The sequence below is a fragment of the Coturnix japonica genome, chromosome 20, assembly GCF_001577835.2.
Source record: "Coturnix japonica isolate 7356 chromosome 20, Coturnix japonica 2.1, whole genome shotgun sequence".
NCBI classification, from domain to species: domain Eukaryota; kingdom Metazoa; phylum Chordata; class Aves; order Galliformes; family Phasianidae; genus Coturnix; species Coturnix japonica.
In genome coordinates this window covers 11,680,162-11,700,021 of record NC_029535.1, presented here as the reverse complement: position 1 = coordinate 11,700,021, position 19,860 = coordinate 11,680,162, and the positions used below count along the sequence as shown (strand labels likewise).

The 19,860-nt window shown below is 42.8% G+C and overlaps 1 protein-coding gene across 2 annotated transcripts in view; it reads right to left on the bottom strand.

The window, feature by feature from the left end:
• The window catches only part of ZFP64 (ZFP64 zinc finger protein), a 212,688-nt gene that overhangs the window by 8,966 nt on the left and 183,862 nt on the right, over window positions 1–19,860 (bottom strand). For both annotated transcript variants that reach the window (XM_032448582.1, XM_015882035.2), the window contains exons 5-6: window positions 15,761–15,840; window positions 408–533 (exon numbers count right to left, since the gene is read on the bottom strand). The gene's annotated coding sequence lies outside the window, so the exon portion shown is untranslated. The remainder of the gene's footprint in view (window positions 1–407; window positions 534–15,760; window positions 15,841–19,860) is intronic.

Below are 19,860 nucleotides of genomic sequence, written 5' to 3'. Positions count from 1 at the left end.
GTGCAGTCGCTTTGCAGCACGCAGTGTGTGATTGCATTGCCCGGCAGCCTTGGTTCATGCAGTCCCCTTGTTCTGGGGGTGTAGGATGGATGGATGGCAGTTCTACCACTGGGCACATGCCCAGACCACCCAGTTTTGTTTGTGTGGTGGCCTGGAAGGGCTCAGGCTCTTATTGCCCTTAAGAAGATGTTTAGTGCCCTCCCCCACCCCCCCAATTTTTAAATCTTTTTTTTTTTAAGTTGTGGAGACTTGGGAGTATCTCTAAACTATTCTAAAATAAAAGCTTTATTACTATTACCATATTATTATTATTATTATTATTATTATTATTATTATTATTATTATTATTATCATCTGTTTCCTGCAATACAGTTTTCATTTCTAAGTTGCTTGTTGGCAGTACTTACTCTTCCTGCACATCTCATCTCGTCACATTTCTGTTTCGATTCTTTCTTTTTCTGGATGCAGATGGGTTGTTCTGGAAAAGACTTCCAAAGGAAGCGGAACTTCTGGTGACGACGCACACGACACATCTGGAAACAAGGCAGTTAGTTTGTGCAATTTATTTCAGCACGTTTTGTGCAAATAGAAAAGTACAGTAAAGCTCCGCTGGGATAAACATGATAACAAATAGATGCAGGAGCTGAGATTGTACAGCTCTGGTCTAATATTCAGTCATTTTTATTATTATATTTGGGTTAAAAATGGAAAGAAACACCAGCAGGGGGACTCCCTTGATACTCAGCGGAGTTTTGCCTGCTCCCTTGCAGGGCATAGAGGTAATTTTATTCTAGAAGCTTTTGAATGCTTTACAAGTAATAGAAACCAAGTGGGAAAAGCATATTCCATATTTCAGTTCTGACATTCTCATAGAAAAGCATATATAAAGAAAAAATTAAAGATTCAAAATACTTGCCTGTGATTCAGTACCTAAAGACTTTCTGGTGTTTTTCAGAATTCCCTCGAGATCTATAAATGCTTCTGAGCTGGAAGTACCCATTGTAGCTATCGTCACTTTTACCACTTTATCAACCTAACGAGCCATTGAGCGATGCTATTCCCAGGTTCAACTCTACTGGGGAGGGAAAGCAGAAAACAAAACTGAAATGTAGACAGAATGGGATTCCTACGAGCCAGGACAACAAGGATTTATGAATTCATACACCCCAAATCTTACCAAAAATCATCTGCTTCTTTCAGTTTCTCTCTATAAATCTTGCTGTCACATGTGAAGTCTGTGCAAACAAAAAGACTGCGGAATTTCAGTGCGCACAGTGCATCAAAACCACCTTTCTCAGCTTCCCCCTGTGCTCAACTGCAGTTTGTGGGAAGGGCCACAAAAAGGATTGTTTTAATGTCAGGTAATGGTGGGAAAAGGTTCTGCTCATATCCTCACTGTTCAGGATAAACCCTTACAACTTCCACATTAAAAGACTTCTCCTTCCGCTAGGTTAGCTGATCTTAGATAAAAACAAGAAAATTCCTTTTGTACCATGTAATCATTCACTAAATACCCTGGCCTGGGCATCTGAATAAACTTTATTAACCCAGATCTGGGGCATGACCCCTCCGAAGGGTCTTGCAGTAATGGTAAAGCTGTGACAAAAAGGAATCTTTCATAACTGGGATCTGCTTTTGAAATAAGCTGACACTGCGTCTGACCAGTCCTCACGTTTCAATATAAAACATTCAGAAGAATAAAAGCATAGTAATATTCCCCTGTATTTTCCTTGGAAAACTGAATGCAAAGCATGAATTACTGAATCTCGCCTTCTCTCCCTTTCTCCTTTAGGACCAGCACTGCTCTACTTTCCGCAGTATCTTACGTACGAGTTTTGCATAAATGGTATTGTCCAGAAGAGGGTGCTGTCTGGTTGTGTTTGTGATTTTTCCCTGTTCACACAGAATGACTGATACAGTAGAGGATACTTTGAAATCTCCTTTCACCCCTTATTTTGTTTTAGACCCATTAGTGTGAAATTCCATTCTAAACAGCATAGTCTGCCTCTGAAAACTTCAACACCAGCATCAATTCTAGCTCAGCTATATTAGGCAGAGCACCTACCAAATTTAAATTCCAAGCATCCTTAACTAGTTGCTACCTTTATCTTATATAAAGGTAACTTAGGTACTATAGTTGCTCTTCCCTGGGCTATTCAGAAGATGCTCATGGAAATGAGGTGCACATTTCACAAGGCAATTGCTGGCAGCGCTCACAAAACAACAAACAAACAAACAAACCCTCTGAAAAAACAGGTAAAGAAAGAGAAATACACTGCAGATCACATCTAGTGGAAGAGGAGACTGCAGCAGCTTGAGGCTGTAGGGAAACATCCTCGTTCAGATCCAGCTGCCTGGAGATGCTGTCACTTTCAGCTCCTTGACACCACTCCTCACACAGGGAACTTCCCCCCCCCATCTGCTTACAACAGGGCAGACATCACCCATGCTCCCTACTGTATTTCACTTCCCATGTTTGCGCAGACAGCCTTGGTTCTTCGGGGGATGGGGTTCAGAAATACCCAGACATCACAGAGGCTGCACAGAGGTCGGGCTCCTTGGCCCACAGTGTCCTTTCCACTCACAGCTGGTGAACTGGTCCTTCTGCACTGCTCACTGCTGCTCACCCATCCCTTCTCTACACACCCGAACTGGCAATCAGTTCAAGTGTCAGTGTGACGCACGGTACCTGTGTTGGCCTCTCCACCCAGCGCTGACTTTTACCCAAGTTGTGCTTTTGACTCCACTGCATATTGTTTTGGCAACCAATTTCTGGAAACCAGCAAAAGTTTGCATTGAGCATCTCAGGGAGCAACACAATTTGTGGGGCTAATCGTCTCCTAGCAGAGCTCACATCAGTAATGCCTCCTGTTTGCACCCAACAAAACCTGCACTTGTACATGTTGTGGTGCCTCTGCTTCTCAGTTTATGCTGCAGCTGTTCTGTGCAGCAGGTAAGAGAAAGGTTTTAATTAAAGCTGACATTGCTGCACCTTGTGCTGCCAGTGACAGCCCTGTTGAAAAGTATCACAAGAAGTGTGGAAGCCCACTGTATGTGCATGCCCTCCGACTGCAGCCCAGCATCAACGTGCTTCTCAATCTGGCAAGTGAAAACACTCCTTGAAATAACCCTTTTGAACCCTTTTTTCTGACAAAAATCACCATGCAAAGCATGTGAACGTACATTTCATTGCATATTTTGTCCAAAGAGTGAAGGAAAATGCTTTAGAAAATATCAGCAAACAAAGGCATTCTCCATTGTTTTCCAGTGATGGGAAATGATGGTCAAGGAAAAACCAAAACAAGTTAACAGATTAACATTTGTCAATTAAGAATCAAATTTTCACAGAAATAACTTCCTGATTAGTTTTCAAGAGAAGAAAGTAATCATAAATGTCATCCTGTGTCTCAATAGTCTGCATCTGAGCTCAGCGCTGCCCTGCAGCCTCCATCTGAAACAAGCAGGACTCAGTTCACGATCTTGTTCTGCACCACTCTGACATTTCAGGGGTTCCCAGGAGCAGACTGACTGCAGGACAGCACCCATTAACCCCACCGAGCAGGGCACCCAAATCCTCCATTACCAGATGCCTCACACTCCCTCCTCATCTGCTTCTCCATTTAAAGCTTCTCTTTTCCATTACAAAAGAATTAAAATACTTACAGGAAACCATTGCACACTGTAAGTGCAGAATTTCTGCAGTGCTTTTGTGTCCTGCCATTGCATCCTCAGGATCTGGGGCTTTGCTGTGCAGGAGGGAACCCAGTGATGGACCTGGCAATCTTTAGATCTAATACAGCCGCATACGGACTTCATTAGCCTATAATTTCCTTACGTATGACTGAGATGAAACTTAAATGATCCTAAACTGTGGGGAAGAAAGCCTGCCTGAAAACTACATTTTCTCCCCAACTCATTTTGTGCAGTCAGCCAGTAAAAAAAAATCTATTCCCAATTACATTATTTCTAATTGTAAATATAATTATGAATGCATAATCTGAGCCACTGAGGCATGCATTTAATAGTGGAACCTGAAGTCGTATTTCTTCTCATGTATTACAGAAAAAGTCAAACAGCTGAGGATTTCTCATTGCTAAGAAACTGCAGAACTTCCATATCATCACTTATCCTGATAGTGATCATTTTTTGTTTTCTGCTGCTCAGGAGGGCACTGGAGGAGGGAGCAGAAAAATTTGGAGAAGAAAAACACATCAATGGCAAATTAATAAACATAATTGTTTGGAAAACATTCTGGCAAAGTCTGCAGCGATCGGCTCCCATCAGCGCGCTGCATCCCCAGGACGATGGAAAACCCAGCAGGGGGATGAAGGCTGATGGCAGATAGGACACCAGCCCACGGCCCGAGCCAGCAACCACATCTGTACGTTCTTATATGCTCTTATGCTTTTCATTGCACAGACAGAAACAGTAAGACAGGCCTGGCCTGGAGGAGTTCACAGCCCATGAGATAAAACTCCAGTGAGCTGGCAGAGGAGAAAATGAAGGTGGAGTCGACAAGAGAGAGATTTCACATTCGCTTTTACAATTCTGTTTTTTTTTGTTTTTTTTTTTTAAAGTATTATTATTTTTTATGTTTTTATTTTGAAGTTGAACATTTGGTTGCCAAAATTTCTACAGTGCACTGCTCCACCTCCACCCCCTCCCATGAATCCCACCAGTTTGGAAACAGTGCTGTAATCTGGAAGGCACGTAATGGAGCATGGAAATTCCACAGACACTTGATCAATCCTTAACCTAAAGACGCTGTTTAGTCTGCAGCGGCCACGCCACGCTGCAGCACTGGGAGTGCACAAATGGTGAAAGAAATGCGCAATTCCTGCGTATTTGCAGGGATCCCACTGAAGTTCTGGGATAAATAGTGTAAGATAAACTCCAGGCTGTTGTTTCACGTTAAATGGGAGACCAAAGAAAGCAGCCAGTCTTTGTAATTCAAGTGTGTAACTGATGAAGAGAGAAGAAAAGCCAAGGGCTGACCATCATCTATTATCACTTCATTACATGGCATTTATGTTACATGAACAATTGGTGGCATGGAGCAAGATCCGTGGCTTCACTGTACAAGGTGCTGGACAAATACACGAGACAGCCGGTCTCCCAGAAACCTCTCAGAGTAACTGTAAGATGGCAAACAAGTGAGACCATATGGACAAGTAAAGCAATGGTAGGAAGCAGGAATTGGTGCCGCAGTTCAGCATGACATGAGTTTTGATCTGCTTATGAGTTGAATGGATTCAGGCTACAGTTGATAAGCTTATCTTGAAGTAAGACAGAAGTTCTGCTGCTGAAATTCCTACCGTTTCGCTGTCATTATACAGCTGAAAGTCAAGAACTGTCAAATTACATGAATAATATCTATCCATATTTAATACAGTGAGCTGTTGACAATTGCCTCTCATCCTTCTCTTCAGTGTATCAGCCCCACGAAACAGTTAGGAGTGATCAGACTAAATATAGGCAAATCCGTGGCCACGTAACCACGCTCCAGATAAGAAACTCACCGTGTCTAAAATGGAGAAAAAGAGCAGATAGCAGCAAACACAGAAAACTGGGGAGATAATTCTTCCCAGACCACAGCAAGGGAAAAATGTCGGAGATTGTGCTGACACCACTAACATTACAAATACTAACAGGCTAAGTATAATGCAGACTAGACTTTTTTCCCCCTCTCCGTTTGGAAACAATCATATTATATCTTCTTATAAGATATGAGAAGGATTGTTATCTCGCGTAATGAAAACCAAATGACAGGCAGATAGACTTAGTAGCTGTTTATAAAGTCTTGTACAGTATTCTCAATGGTATACAGATAAGGAAATCACATAATTGAAATGGCTACAAACAGCATTAAAAAGGCATATGAGAAGAAAATAAGGAGATCAGATGCAGAAGGCAGACAAATTTCAGTTACCGGTGGAGGCGTTCTGGGAAGGAGGATCTCATGGGAGCACAGCAGCTGCGGGCAGTGCTGTCAGTGTCATTCGCCCCCCAGGGCTGGGGGCTCACTGACCTGCACCCAGCACCATCCCCGGTTCTGCCTTTTGTTTTAAACTTTAACAGCCTGGAGGATATCTTGGCTTGAGCATCTTCAGAAAGAGTAGGCAGGAGGCACTGCTGGCTGCTGCTTACTGCTGGCTTCGGGATTCTGAAATGTGAAGTTTTTTCTACCTATGTAAACAGCGATGGACGCTCTTTCTCAAGCACAGAAAGCTTTTAACTGCAGATAGAACAAGAGCAAATGAGTTTCTGCTTTGAAGGAGATTTAAACTGAACACACACAGTGCTGGTGTGAGTTTTGCTGGAGTTACCAGACCTCATAAACCTCAGTCAAAGGAACGATGCTGTGCGCTAAAGCACAGTGTTCCAGAGGAGATACAGCTCAGGTCAAAGGGTGAGTCCTTACATTGCAATAATCTCCTTTCATCAGAGAGGGAAAAAAGACTTCAGCTGGACAAATGAGCTAAAATCAGAAGAATCTTGAGCAAACATCTCGAGCATGAATCATTTATGGAGAAAGAAGAAGAAAATCATCAAAATAATTGAGCAATTGCAGACAAATACCACGATGCCTTGTATTGCCAAAACCTCATCATTGGAAACGTATATGTCTGATTTCCAGCTTTATTAATGAAACAAAAAGGCATCTACAACGGATAAATAATACATCATATGGAATTCACACAGTCTATTTATAATAGAGATCAGTGACACCTATCAACTCATATTAAATCACATCACGCATATTTTGCCTACTCTGCACTTTGTCAATCTCTGCTTCCTATTTCACTGCTGCAGCAGCTACATGTAACGCAAAAGTAATGCAGAGACCAATTGAAAGGTCATTTAAAGAAAGCATGAAAGAATGTTGAAAAGACCAGCAAAGATGAGCCCTATTTCTGTGCTTCAGTGGTAACTCTGCTGCATCACCTCGTACTTCCTGCCTTCAAGGAATGAGCTCTGGAGTTACAGCTCTGGAGGTAGAGCTGCGCAGTGCTGTTAGCTTACAGACTGGCAAATGAGAATTAAGGTCCTGTAAGGAATCAAGGTCATGTGGTGGGTCCAGGGCAGGCTGGAGCCAAGAATGAAGGCACCTGGCATCCTTAGCTGTAAGCACTGAATTACCTTTCACCCACGGTCCATTGTACTGGTGAGAAAAAGCATGGGATTAAGTGGGCTCTTTGAGAAAGAAAGTTGTTTCTGAGCTCTTACAAACAACACCATTAAAACCTAACTTGGGTATAGAAATACCCTTCAAAAACAGCATAAATAAGTTATTCTACAGAAGAATTATTTACCAGACAGAGAAATTTATAAATCAGTCCAGAGATCTGTAAGGAAAAAGTTATTAGTTACATCATCAGGAATAGGGTCTAAGGAAGCTGCAAAACAGGGATTTTACATGCAGCCTTTAAAATATAATTAGTGATCTAACATAAATAGACGTCACTGGCTGCAGTAATGTCTGTGGCAAATAAATAACAGTTGAACACAATAAAACTCCCCGTAATGTACTCTGCTGTAATATTGATGGCAGCATATGGCAAACATCTGACAGCTGTTAAACAGATGTGGCAATTAGCAAACCTTATGGTCATGCTGTTAAGATTATTATGCAACACGTTCTCCAGTAAAATTAGATGACTTCCTACTTTCTGTAGCTGTACACATGTGGAGCGCTCTCCTAACGTCCCGTTTCGGCAGCACTGTTGGCTGATGTCTCCTAACCCACATTTTTGTAGTTGATGCCTCATAGGAAATTTAGAGAAATCCAGAATTTAAACAAGAACAATATCAGCTCAGCCGTGTAGCAGATACTTCAATTATAATAGCTAATGGACAAATTGAGAGATAAAAAGACTTTTCTATCATGTTGAAATTCAATGAACAGTTTTCAATTAGGCTCTGAGTATAAAAGGGAAAAAAGAAAGATACTTTTCCTTGATGTTAACATTGCAGGAAAAGATGAGAGTAACTTTGCTTTTTCATTATACAGAAGAGGTGCATATAATGATGCATATTTAAATTATAAATCAGGTCACTATCTGCCAAATGAAAGCAATATCAATTAGAGCTAAGGTGGATCAGGCTTTAAAACTCCTTATATTTAATGACAAAAGTATGACTGTTACCCTCACCCAGCCAACAAAGGGATAATTTAAGGCAGTAAGAAATCAAAGAGTGATGTCACAAAAATAAGCCCTCGCAGCTTTTTGGATAGTATTATTATAATTAATAGACTTCCAATGACTTTTTTTTGCCGGTTATGGGCTTTCACAAAAGCATTTATTGCAGGCATAAAATATAAAAGTCTAAAGAGTGGGTTTGACTAAGGTTGACTTGAGGGTCCTTAGCCTTTCTACTACAGTAATTCCTGTAAAATAATAGTTTCATTTATAGGCTCAATTTATAATGTTGAATTTATGCCCGTTCATCTGATATCAATCATGATAATAGCATGATCTATTGTATGTCACTTGTGCTAATGCAAATTAAATATCATTACATTACAAAAAAGCCCTACGTTAAAATAACACAGAGGGTGTAACTTTAACCAAAAAAAAAAAAAATTAAGGATGAATTCACATTTTTGAGTCAGCCTATGTGCAGATAATAACTACAGAACCGCATGTTTATTAGAGATGAAATTACAAGCAAGCTGAAAAAGCTGAGCAAAATAGAACATAGATTCAGGCTGAAGTAGCAAGATTAACACTGATATTTCCCCCTTCCCGCTGTAGCTCAGGTCGAGGAGCAGAGCATCATCTTTCCTTTCTGTCATGGTTTATTTCAGCCTCCGTCTGTGACACACAAACATCAGGAATCCAGTGACAAACCCTGCAGGCACAGCCCCTCCAGCAGCAGCGCCTCTGTGGGCGATGTGTGCGCACCTCTGCTGCTATGTCTGCCAGCTGCTGTCCCAACTGCTGGCACCAACAGGAGTCTCTTGGGAGCACAGCTGGGCACTGCAGCTCTGAGACTGAGGTGCACCCAAAGGGTTTGGAAACTCTGACTTTTGGTTTTTTTTTCCCTTTTGGTTGTCTTTAAGTTTGAGTGTCACTCACACCTGTTTACATGGCTCCTTAAGGAAGGGGCAGCATCCTCCGGCTGCTTTATTTCAAGGTGATTTTCCACTTAAAATTCGGGAAAACCTGGAATATTTGTGAGAGCTGTCATGCTAAACAGTGATGGTGCAGTGTTAGGAAGAACGAGAATCGCACTCAGCTCTCTCAGAACATTGGGCACTGCTTGCACAGTTCTAAACACCTGGTGGGATCCGTTTGTGTTTCCTTCTTCAAATGGAGAGGGTGAGGTCTCTTTGCTGGGCAGTGTTTGTGAACTGCTCTGACCCTGTCAGCTCTGCAGATCATGTGGCATTTCTCAGCCAGAAATCAGACCCAGGCCCTTTCTTTTGAAAGGAATTTACAATGAGAAAATACTGCTCATTGGATTACAGTTGTATGTACCTCCCTTATTGTGGTTGCCTGAGCATTTGGCAATTGCAGTATTGTATGCTGACCTGTATACTGACAGCTACTGAGGCATCAGAAAACATCATTGCTTGTATTTACTCTTGTGTAAATGAAGCACAGAGGGGCCAGCAGCATATGGACAGCAATAGAGGTGACCCTCCCCAGCACCCAGTGAATTCCTCTCTTCTTTTGCAAAAAGCAAGTGCTGCTCAGGTTGTGGCTGCTGCTGCCAGGTGAGATCGGCTCTATCCGATGTGATGGGCTTCTCTCGCTCCTGCTGCCTATGGACACACAACCCAGTGTTCAGCAGTGTGCAGCCTGGGCTCAGCATCTCCCGGTGTTGCTTTTCCCATTGACCAAGTCCCGCGTACCTGACTGCATTCCTCAGGGGCGTGCAGAGCAAACTCAGAAAGCGAAGCCCTGCAAGAGGCCCTGCACACCTCCTGCTGCACAGCAGGCTGCTCTCGGAAGGCGCAGTCATCATTCACATCTTCCCCTTCCAAATGGCATTGCTTGTTTCCAAAGCAGAACTGACACTCCTCACCGCTCATTGCTATAGATGTTAGAGATATTCTTTAATGCTGGAAGGAAACACAAACCTCCTAATGGAGATCTTGGCAGCCAAGCAAAAGGAGAATACACTGTTTTAAAATATTTTTATAGGTTTTTGAACATATATATTGTCTGACAGTGATTTGGGAGTTTAAGAAGTCTATTATTAAATTTCTTTTAAAACTCTGTTTACGAATTCTCATACGCTTCCTTGGTTGCCTACTTTATGTATGAAAATGCTGGGCTTTCCATTGCATGTGCTCACACTTGCTCCTGCTTTCATAAACATTTTAAGAATGTTATCCACCATTAAAAGCGCCCTGCTTGTGCTGAGCACAACTCCTTGCCACGAGACAAAGCCAAGTGTTTAACAGCTTTCAAGAAGGTTTTAGATGTTCATTTACATTTATATAAGAGTGGTTTTAAGTCTGCAGGTCCAGGACATAGCAATTTGTCAAATGATAAGGCAATCAGCGAACAATACACACATGTAGTCTTGCACACATTCTATGCATCTGTTTAACTTTAAACAAGTGAGCAAAGCTATGCTCAAATTCTGAAAGTTTAAACATGGAGTAATATCTGCCAGGCTGTGGATCTGGCTATAAAGAAAGCTGCATGCCAGTCTGTGCCCAGTGCAAGAAGTCCACAACAGACAGGGGTGGAATAAACCTCTTACAAGATCTTGCAGATCTCCCCCTGACACCAAGTGCTGCTGGGTGTTGGGTACACAAAGCTGGAACTGCTCATCTGACTCCAGACGGGGACTCAGCTGCAGTAACACACCAACATGGTGCCTGAGAAAGGCAGGTTCTGAGGTAGCTGCACTTTGCAGAGTAGGCTGACATTCTGAATCAAACCCTTCTATATGTGGCTTGTATTTTCCATGAATTATTCAATCTGCAAATAATTTATTAGGTGAATTTAACCCCCTTTTTCTGTTCTTCATAGATTGCCCTTGAGCACTTTTTAATTTTCTCTTTGAAATTATTCACTGAGTACTTTCTGTGAATAATTTTTAGGACCAAATTCTCCACAGCATTAAACTGCTCCAATCTTGCTGCAGCTGCATGTGAAGTGCCTGTGGGCTTTCATGTAGATGGGGTGGGACTGGGGTTTTGCCTGCTATTCCTACACCTCAACAAAGGGTGAGGAGATATGGCAGAGCTTCCTTAGACCTAATTCCCACAGTAGAGGACCCTTTAATTACAGCAAAACCCAGCATCAGATGCAGACATGGACTTGAATGTTGTGAACCAGTAAATGGGTGGTGGAGCACCTTCTGTTCACTCTAAGGTGAACACTGCCCCAAGTCTGCATACAACGTTGCAGGCATCTGCCCTGAGATGCAGGCAGATGACACCCTTTGCAATAACCTGCTGGCAATGCTGCATGGCTGCAAATAAAAATCAGGGCTGATGTTTCTGAAAATGCCACGAAGCACAGTGAGAGCCGTCTGACAGTGCTCATTTTCCTACTGGAGGAGGGGATGGGGAACACATCTTTAAGAAGTCAATAGAAAACTCGAACTTAAGAGCAATGAGTAACTGTCCAAAACTCTTCGGGAGGTCACAGACACACATTTCCTCATGTTTCATGTTTGGTTGGTAGAGGCAGCGAGTGCACTCACAGCTAATTCCATTCATTGGGAAATCAGAACAGAGAGGAGATGGAATGGAAAAGAGCAGCATCAAAAGTGCCAGCACCAGGAAGAGATAAAACCAAATCAGTATTCAAATTACATGCGTGTCTCAATTTTGCTTTGTTATTGTGTCACTATTTTGAAAAGCCCAAATTATGCTCATAAAAACTTAAGCTATCCATACATATGTATGAAAGTATTCAGCTTCAGCGGGGTTGAGACAGACAAATCTGGTAGTAGGTTTCTTTTCAGGTTGTGAGAAGCAAATAATAATCAAGTGTAGTTGAGTTGTGTGAGATATTGGAGTCCCGGATCCACCTCCTCTGCCTCATTCCACCCTGTGACAGGGAGGAGCACGAAGGATTTCTCTGCCCCTTTGGGAAGCCTGTCCAGTTCTCATAGAAGGTTGTAGCATATTATCATGGAAGTCAATTAATGGAGTGAGGTCTTTGTCAACATCCTGCTCAGTAACCCATACTGTAGGCAGTGACACAAGTACCAGGAGTGAGCGGAGCGACTATTCACATGGAAACATATTATAGGCGGACTAAACTATGGGCTAAGAAGTATCTGTTTAAAGCACTCATGTTGGATAAGAAAAAAAACATGGTGACATATGCTACAGGAAATAAAGCACAAGAAACAATAGCAGACTGAGAGGAACTGGAAACGTCAGTGGAATGCATGCACCAAAAGGTAGAAAGCTGATGTGACTGAAAGGAAACAAGCGGTGGTAAGGGCAGGGAAGGGCTGTCAGCCATGCAGATAACACTGCATGGACTCATGCTTTAGATTTTCAAAGCTCTGTAAAGAAGTTGTACAGTTCCAGATGAAATTAGTTGAATCTCATGTAACTCCGCTCGTGAGCTTGGAGTCAAGTCCAGACCCTTCAAAGGAAACCAGCAGCAGAGTACAAAACCAGTCAGAAGGTTATGACAGGTGTACATTCAGCTTCTTCCCCTGACTTTCAAAGTAAACTGTCTCCGATCACAGCCCCGGGTTCTGATTAGAGACTTAGAAACATTCAGTAATAACAACCACACTAAAGATGAGTCACATGCCTGCACCTTTCCTTCAGGAAAACTCTGCTCCACCCAATGACTGCAAAGTAGCCCCAATTTCAAGCGCCTCTGCCTCCATCTTCAGCATATTTCTTAGGAAGATTAGAATATTCTCCCCTGTTCTGTGATGAATTAACTGTGTTTGGTCATATTTTTTTGAGGGGGGCAGAGGGAATTACCATATCGCTATATGCACAAGAGATCAAATGCACGATTAAAAATATTTATAATACTGATGTGGAAAAGAATGATATGTTAAACAGATAAGCATATAATAATGCATGTCTTACCCATAAAATTTAATTTATCCCTTGGGCAGGGCATAAACTTTGCTCAAGAACAACATGTTTTCCATCTATAGATTGCAGAGCTAAACTGCTTAATTTTACAGCAAATTGATCACTGCTGTAATATTTCAGGAGCAAAATGATCCTCAACAGTCAGTTCGGTTTCAAAAGCCAAAATTTATAGTTCTGCTTCTGATTTAGTGATAAGGTTTTTTAACATATTGGGCATTTCATCACTTTCTATCGGGAGTCAGCGTTGAACCAACAAAGAAATATTTTTTGAAATCAACAACAACAACAATAATAAAAAAAGGAACATAAATAATACGCCTCCCTCTGACAGAAGGGCTTAATATTCGCTTCAGACGTGTAGGAAATTACTCAGATTCCCGTCCTTGTAAACATGTGTCCTGGCCTATATGGGAGATGTGCTGTGCTGCCCTATGGGCTGAATGGCGCGGATCCGAGAGCAGAACCGCCTTCCTGAGCGCTCAGGAAACGATTCCATTTCTTGTCCCACGTGGCTGAACTTCATTTCACCCAATGCAAATAAAATTTAGTACATCTAAAGTTATTTGACACTTTTGATATGTTTAAAATAAATGTGGAGAGATTTAATGATGTGAAAGTTCATGACTCAGTACAGATTGCTCCCTAGCTGGGGTCTTAGGATAGACACCTATAAAATCAAATTATTATAATCACAGGAGTCATGAGAAAAAAGTAGGCCCTGCTGAGCTCTATTCACCGAGTTTTTGCATTCATTATACTCCTCCTAGTTATGAAACAAAGGGACGAGGTAGGCTGAAATCTCAAAAGGTTTCCTCAAGTCATTCTTTGCAGCAGCATTTTGTGATTACTACGGTGAATTTTTAGAACGCCGATTCATGTGCCAAGAGGGGAGAAAAAGACACGACTCCTCAGCTGCCTCCGCCAACAGCAACCGCTCAGTTTTAATCATAACTCCCCAGATTATGGACGCGGGCAAATTAAAAGCAAGCGCTCAAGTTATCTTTATGGGAGAGTGCTGTGCTCACCAATAAATGGGCCAACCTAAGGACAATAATGGGTGACATGAAGGTTGGATTTTAAGAGGGTAACTCGCACTGACTCAATGCTGTCTGTGATTTAGGAGACAAATAGCTTCCCAAACTCCTTCACACACGCACATATTCCCCATCCATTGTGGTACCCCATCAGCAAGGCTGTGTGATTACATTTCGGTCAGCAGCACACATTTACACACAGGAGAACATGTATATGGCTGTTTTATAATCGGGAAGGTTATTTCCCAAAGCCGCTATTGCCTTTATGCATATATCTACACGCTGACCTGGGACACGCTGAACGCACACACAGTAATTAGGTCATTTACTTGGGCATTGTATTCCTTTTGAGGCTTAAAGGGTAAAACGTCTCTGTGCACAGAGTGGTGTGTGATGGTATATTTTTCATGTTTGTGCTTTGTGATGAAGGAAAAAAAAAAACAGAAAGGGAAGGATCAAATGCCAACATTTTTGTGAGGAAAACAATAATTATGGGTGCATACTTCACCTGCAGTTATTTACAAGCGGAGTTTAGATGGGGCAGATGTCTAAATCCCTGATGGAAGCTCGCTGTCAGCAGTGCAGACATGTTGTCTGGCCGCAGCCTGCTGGGCTCAATGGGATTATGCTGGGGAAGGAGCAGCCAAGCACTCCGGCTCCCTTTAAAAACCAAGGCAAAAGGTTTCAGCTACAGGCTCAACTGATTGAAGTGCACATGTTCTTCTTCAGCCAGCTACACCCGTTAGCTGACCAAGCAGGTAAACCCTCCCATGTTTCTGTTGGCAGGCACTTACTTGTACCACGGATTTAGACGTACAGACACATATCCTCAGCTCAGAGGAGTGGATAAACAGTGACTGATGTGAGCCAATACTTCAGGCTCATTTTCTAAGGCTCAAAGTTCAGCTTCAGAAATACATACAAGGCTTCTAATGGGAGAATGCTCTAGAGATCGCCAATCTCCTTCTAATTACAGAGTCGAGCATAGGAAGTCCTCTACCAATCAGCTTCAAAGAACTGTCTGTGGGCAACTTAGTGGCTTTGCTTTGCTTTGCAACATCTTCCTCGGGTTATCAGGGTTAGCTTTCCTTTACCTGTTTCCATTTGTGTGTGTGTGCATTTTGGGGCCCTGCAGTTCCCTCCTGCTGTATTTCAGACCGTGTGCTCACCTTGCATGAAATGCTCTCTGTCTATCTCTCTATTATTATTCCCTCTAAACTTTCTTTGTTACCTGCTCCATCTCCTATTATTTCTACTGTGTCATCAAAAACTGACTCCGTACAGTCTGCCAATTAGCCTTTGTCTGTCAGCACATTCATCAGTATCCCGAAGAGTGATGGTGAATGGCAGAGCATGGCAGTGCTATTTGATATGCAGCCGTATGTCCTTGCACACAGATGTACCATTGCTGATTAAGAGGTAGGATGTGGAGGATGTGGCTTAGATTTCCCAGAGACAAAACTTTTGGGAAGAAGCAGACACAATTAGCAACAAATGAAATAGGGTGAGTTACAAAAGTGGCACTGCCAATGCTTCAGAATTAACAGCAACGTGCGCAGAACTTCTCTGCATTTGAAGCTGACTGTTATGAATGTGGACCTCCTGTGTGTGCAAGGGATAGAAGCCTGACACGGATATTTCCAGGAAACAAAGAGAATTAACAGCACAATCTGATATTACATACCTGTGAGCGGGCAATGCAAACACAGCCGCTTCTGCTCCTGTTGCAGTATGACTTCGGTGTACGACGCACACTGCATCCTTCTGTGGAAATATATAAGTATGCATTATTCAAAATTCAAATATTAATGATCACATAAATATTCTATGATCTTGGCTATTACTTTCAGAACAAACATTTTAATTTTAAGATGTCATATTTGTAAAAGCTGTATTTTGAGTAAGAAAGAGAGAGAGGAAGCGAGAGGCAGACCCCGCTGGAGGTGTCTCGGTGCCTTGCCATGCTATCTTTGCTCAGCAAATTCACGACATGGTTAAATGGTTTTTAGCTCTGCAGGGTTCACCTCCTTCAACATTTACAGTGCTGCTATTGAAAAGCATTGGGAGAAACAGAAAGCAAATGCACACTGGTTTGTGTTTGGATGAACTGTAGGTCTGAAAGTGCACCCCAGTAGGTAGGATTAGATTTATGGGGCTGAGTTTCAGAGCAAACTTCAAGGATATGTAGGACCAGAGCAGTGGGATTAGGAGAGAAGCCTATAAAACTCCAACCTCCTATCACTAGATCTTCACTAAGAAAGAGATGTTTCCAAATTAATCAGAAAGCAAAGTAAAACAATAAATTAAAAAACATTAAGCACAAATGAGAGTTATGACTTGTCTAGACAATCTGGATCAGAATTTCAAAGGGAAGGAGTAAGAAAATTATATTCATGCCAAAAGTCAGCTTTTGTGTATGCAAATGGAGAGTTATTACCAATGTTGCAAGCAGATTTCCAGATATCATTTCAGAATCAGCATCTCAACGAGCTCTATTTTGCAAGTGCTCAGCATGCGCCCCTGGAGCCAGATTCCCAGCAGAGCTCTGCAGTGCCATCACAGTGGGGTGGGACGCATGAAGCACTTGGAAGAAGTTGGTTCTCACTTATTTAATTAAATAGAAACAAAGTGCTTTTGGAAGTGAAGAGCTGAGTGTGAGTAACAACACACAGAAACTGACCCAAAAGCCCTTCACAGATTTTCACGCTTTCCATCCATTCACAGTTGTTGATCCAGTTCTCCAGAATCATTTCCATTTCTCAGGGTTTCCTGCACACATCCAAGGAGCCAGACAGAGCCCCAGCACTGCTGTGCTGCAGGAGAGACACTCGTGGACACAAACAGGAACGAAGTGTGCACAGAGCCCTCCTGCCTTGTTGCTCCCAGCACAGCACAGCAGTTGTTACTGTGGAGGACACCAATGCACAGCCTCTTGCTCGTGGTTCCACCTCTCAGTTGTGACGATGCAGTAGCTGGGTTTCCCACTTTGAAATCATCACACCTCACCAGTGTGTTTATTCGACCAGTGCTCATTTGTTCATGCAGCATCACGGTTTCCTGGCAGCAGGACGCAGGTGCTCCAAAAGCATTCCCTGCAGGGAAGTGCCACGCTGAGGAGCTCCATGGAGGCTCTGGGTTGTGGAACGTCTGGGATTTGGTTGTATGTACTGGGGAATATCTAATTAGCACATGTATCTGTCTTGGTGATAAACAGGGATAGCTACGATCATGCGTATGCACAGAGGCAAGAAGTCAGTTCTAATACAGTTAAAAACATTGAACAGTTGATCTCAGGAAGCGGTGCTCGGTGTCCTCTGTGACTGGCTGCCAGGGCCAAAGCCAGACTGGGAGCTTGGAGGAACAATCCTTCAGCCACAGGGCCTGACTTATTCATGCTGTTAGCATCTGAAACTGCTGCTGACCAAATGGTGCTCAACAGGGTCACACCTCAAGGATGCAATTCATTTTCCTCATAATTACCTCTCTGTTCTAAGAGCCCGGACTGTCTCTTTAAAGACAGATTATCTGCGGGTTCAATAAAGCCACTCAAAACCACTGAAGAAATAATCTTCAGAAACATCCCATGAGCAAACTGCGGATGGGGAGGACGGGGAAGAGCTGCAGCCACAGCGCATCACTTCCTATCAGCTGCTCCTGGGATGTCAGGTTTGGACCCTTACAATATCCCCTGCAGTTCTGACACTGCTGGCTCCTTTCAGACCGGGTGCACGTGCTATGGCAGTTTTCTCTGCAGCAGGAGGCAAACAGTTCTGTGTTACACTCAACCTTTGCATTTTCATCTCCTGTAATTCCTTCTGATACATTTCGCCACACGATCTTCAGATAGGATTTGTGTTTTCTCCTGGGCTGTTTCTACTGTCCTACATATGTCAGTAACTTTCTGCAGAGTCAGACCATCTTCCCTGAAGAATTTCCTATTGTCATCACTTCTGAGCCCCACTGCAGTTGCTGCCCCTGTTAATTCCCTTTAAAAGATATTTAGTTATGTGGCACCAGCAGGGCTGTGTTGCACTGTCAGCCCGGGCTGAGCTGCTTAGAGGCAGATATTCCACTGCTTTTGTACAAAATCTACAACATTTTTTCTAGACGTAAAATCACACTGGGCCGATGGGTCACATACAAACCGAACAAGCCCTGCTTTGTTTTTATCTAGTTAGGTGTGTTCTGCTATGGAGATGCTACTTGTTAAATGCTGTAAATACAAGGCAGTTGTATTATATCATAGCTGTGGTTTTCCTTATTCCTCGAAATAAGCACATGCACAGTATTTCCCAAATATTCCTGTGCACCTGCTTCGCATCACAGACCTGTAACACACAGAGTTGCAGAAGAGTGAATTTCATGGACACAAATGGGAATTCAGTGTCCAATTCAATAGACTTTTAGTTGGAGTTGAGCAAACACAAAGCCTTTGAAGAACTGTGCTATGCTGAACTTCTTAATTTAACCCAAACCCATTTGTTGATGGGAATCCTACATCAGCCATAGGTAAAAGTTGCTCTCTCCACTCACTCATACGTTGCAGAATTTTTTAGGACAGTGTTGTGTTTTCTTTCATCTTTTAATTTGGTACCTGACAAAGTGGTGCAGTGGTTGGTTTTCAGGTGCTGTGTTCAGTTCTGGGGAGAAAGGCAATCCTCCTCGGGCTGGTAATGTGTCTGCCATCTGCACATGTACATCAAATGCATGTTTTACTTTCTTCCTTTGTATTCCACGTATACTGCAGCAGATAAGGTTAGACAAATGCACTTTCATTGACAAAGACTCACAGAATGCTTTGGGTGGAAAGGATATTTGGTGATGGTATCTTGCACAGTTTGTCCCCTCTGCACCACGGCAGGATTGATTGCTTTATCACCAAATGATCCCTGATGGATGAGTTTTGGGTCTGGGCATCAGTTAAAAGTGAGGATGATAATTCAGTTTTACTGATGCCACTGAAAGGGGAAGTTAATCTATTAAAATGTTTAGAAGTTTTACAATTTCCCATAAAGTGTTTAAAGCCGAGCGTCTCAACCTCTGCCACATCGTGACCTGTTCTTTCTTCTTATCCCCCCTTTTATCCGTGCTTATACCATGGACTAACCCGCCGGCCTCCAGCAGGGCTTTGAGGAAGGCAGGGTGGTCTTTGAGATGCCACAGGGCAACATCATCTGTCACAGGTTGAAACCCGTTACCCTGTGGCATCTCAAAGGCAAGGCTTGTGCAGAGCCGCCCCAGCCCCAGCACCACAAGGCACTGGGACAGATGCAAATGTGAGAAAATCAGAATAAAGGAAATTAATATTTGACACCTACAAACATATGCACATAAATATAAATACATTTATATAAAAATCAAGTAGTTCTTCCCAGAGAGAGCGAGCTGTGTGTGCTGCTTGGGCTGTGCCAACACCTTGCAGCTGACTGCACAGCCGCACACACGGCGGCACACATCACCCACAGCGGTACGACCCATTCTCTCACCGTGCCTAATGTTGATTAGGAAGGTGTCTGAAAGCTCAGCAGAGGAAAAAGCGTAGGACAGAATTATAATAATGGCAGAGACAAAGGTAGGAAAAAAGGCAATGGATATTATATCAGCACGCTGCATTTCTGTGCAGGAAGTCGTGCAGTGGTAAGGTGTTTGGAATAATGCAGCTGGCAACTGCCATGAAGAAAAGCTGCCTCTGTTGGGTACTCCAGGTATCCTGTTTGGTCCCCATTGGATGGGAACACAAATAGCTGAAATATGCCAGAGGCACCAGCATGTGGTCTGTATGGG